Source organism: Callorhinchus milii, unplaced genomic scaffold (assembly GCF_018977255.1).
Source record: "Callorhinchus milii isolate IMCB2004 unplaced genomic scaffold, IMCB_Cmil_1.0 Scaffold1, whole genome shotgun sequence".
Taxonomy (NCBI): domain Eukaryota; kingdom Metazoa; phylum Chordata; class Chondrichthyes; order Chimaeriformes; family Callorhinchidae; genus Callorhinchus; species Callorhinchus milii.
In genome coordinates this window covers 8,108,767-8,111,997 of record NW_024704742.1, presented here as the reverse complement: position 1 = coordinate 8,111,997, position 3,231 = coordinate 8,108,767, and positions in this window count along the sequence as shown.

The following is a 3,231-nucleotide window of genomic DNA, read 5'->3' as shown; positions in this document are numbered from 1 at the left end:
TACACCGGAGTCCTGTAGCTCAGTGGTTAGAGCATTCGCCTCGCAAGCGAGAGGACCTGGGTTCGATTCCTGGCAGGGAGAAACGTTGGACAAGTTTCCTTACTCCACGCAACTCTGCTTACCTCGCAGCAAATAGGAATCGTTTGTTAGTTGATTGACGGGTCGCTTTTCCGGGGGTAAAAGAAAGGAAAGGAAAAATATGAGAACAACTGTGCTCTTCTGAAACAACTAGTTGTGTTTGTCAAACGTAGGTAGTGGGACACGCTATCTTTACTGCCTTCCCATAGTTATATTGATACAGTGCATATCACCTTTTTTCCCAAAGGGACTGGGTTTTATACGTGGCTTTTCCTTTTGAGTCCAGAGCTAAATTGATAATCGTTTTCTCCTCTCCAGTGAATTTTGCACTCAAGGCAAGGGTTGCTCATAATTGGAACACATTCATTTCAGGTATCCAGTATTTGCGTTGGCCACGTACAATCAGATAAAAGGGTAAAGCTGCCTGAGTGATGTGTCCTCGTCTCAATCTCAGAAAAGCACCCTCTTCTACAATATACAACGCATTCCGCCCATAAAGTACACAGTCAATCCACTTTGCAATATATTCTGTGAAGCGCTTTGAGATGTTTCAACGATGTGATGAGGTGCTAAATCAAATGCAAGGATTATTATTAACATAACCGTTCCCATTCCAGTGATTTGTATTCTTCGAGTCAGATTAGCAATTGATGATAAACTGGAGGCAGTTTTGTTCAATGGATCCACATCTATATATTTTAATAAAGGTTTAAGATGATCAAAACTTGAATTTCAGGTTCGATTCTTAATAACCAACAGATAATATTGATTTAAATTTCAGCAATTTGGGCTTGATTTTAAAAAAGGCGATTGTGCTATGTTCATCCTTATAAACTGGCACTGGGGCAGAGAAACCACAGAGTGGTTGGTGTGGGAAATGGAAGATGTTTACACTATTATTGCATGGTTAATATTGTGGAGTCCTATAGCTCAGTGGTATTCCACTCGTCAGTAAAATCTCAATCCTTCATAATAATCATAATCATAATCTTTGCATTTGTATCACGTTGTTGAGGTGTCTTCACGCGCTTCACAGCATATATTCTAAAATGGATTGACTGTATTTTGTGGGTGAAACGCGGCACCCAATTGTGCACAGCTATGTCCCGCAAACAATCATGGATTGAGTGTTTTTATTTCAGTTGGAGGAATGAATGCCTGTACAAAATACATTGTTGTAAGTTGAGTTTTTCTCTATTGTTGTAAAATAGAAATGTTATTTCAATGTTTGTTAATTAAATATTTCTGGAAAACGTTTTGTAAGGTATTGGATTTGTTGTAATCTCCCCACCTCTCTCAAATGAATCTACACTGATTGGCATAGTGTTGTAATCTGCTCATTTTGCAGCTTTTATAATAATAATAATCCTTGAATTTGATACAGCTCTTTTCAGGTCCTCTCTCTATATACATATATATAGTATACAATATTGTATACAAGATCACACCATTGTCAAATTGCCTTGCAAATTTACTCATAAATCTGGATCTTGAATTTATAATAATCTAATAATAATCCTTGCATTTGATATAGCGCCTCATCAGGTCTCCGAGACGTCTCAAATTGCTACACAGAATAAACTAAAGTAAATTGACTATGTTTTGTGGGTGAAACGCGGCAGCCAATTGCGCACAGCAGCGTCCCACAAACAGTCGGGGGTTGAAGTGACCAAATTATTATTAGGATAATTATTAGATAAGCGTCAAATAGAAGCAAAAATAAGACACTGAATGTTGAAGGTGTTTTATTAATCAGGGCCTTCACATGACGCAAACGTGTGGATACAGGCACAGAGCCCGAGTGCCAGTGGATCAGGCAGGAGCGTGGGTTTGAACAGTAGCCTTGACCTGAGGCCATTTACCCGATCAGACGAGCATTGCCAGTTCTGCCCACTGGAGGGACCACTCTGAACGATGGGAGTCACGATGTTACATACATTGCTCAGTCCATCACATCTGCACTGGTGTGAGACCTGCCCCACGTTGGGGAAAGCTGGAGGTGTGCGGAGTTGTCTAAGGTGCCATCCTTTGGATGGAGACATTAACCGGAGGTCCCGTGTGCCCTATTCGTGCTAACATTAAAAGATCCCATGACGCTATTCGAAAAGAGGAGGGAGCTCTTTTTTTCCCCCCAGTGTCCTGGCCAACTGGCCAATGAAATTCATTTTTTTCATGGCTATTTGTGGGACGTTGCTGTGCGCGCTCGGACTGCCGCATTCACCTACATTTACACAGTCACTACATCTTATAGTAAATCCTGTGAAGCGCTTTGACGTGCTCTCCCGGTTGCAAACATTATTACGCTCCGAAACCCTGGAACACTCTCTCAATCCCTCTCTCCCCTTCTTCTTCGACCGTGCTTATGGTCACCTCCCCCACTGTTAAGTGCTCTGAGATGCTATCCTGCCTGGAGGGTGCCTTATAAAGTGCAAATTGTTGTTGTTATAACAATTCCCCCAGATTAAAAAAAACTCTTTCACTTCATGAGTTTTTGTGAGACAGAATTCAATAGTTATATTCATCTACAAATACAGTGCACTTTTCCAAAATCTCAGTGAAGCACTTTGAAACATTTGGACAAGTTAAGGTGTGATGATGTCAAATTTGTTTTATGGGAAAATATTGGCACGGATTTCACTCTGCAAAGAAACTGAGGAATATGCTTGAGTTGTGCAGAGAAGTGATGAATGGCATATTAGGTATTAAATGACTTCATGAACTCCACCCTATAAGATGGATATAATAGCAATGGAAAGAGTACTGTGCGGGTCTATGAGGATGATATCAGGGCTGGCAAGTTAGTCTTATCAGAATAGACTGGATAGGTTAGGTCTTTTTTCACTAGAGAAGAGACATTTAAGGGGGGACCTAATAGAAGTGTTTAAAATTATAAAAGATTTTGCTAAGTTTTACATAGGCTGTTTCCAAGGGTTTGGGGAGTCCATAACCGGGGACACAAGTATACGAGAGCGACCAGGAGATCTAAAAGAAAATTTAGGAGGAACTACTTCACGCAGAGGGGAGTGAGATTGTGAGACTTGCTGCCTGAAACTGTTTGAATCAGACAGTGTAGATGCATTTAAGAGGAAGCTAGACCTTCACATGTGGGAGAGGGGAATAGAAGGGTATTCGGGAGGGGGTCGGGTCGGGGGG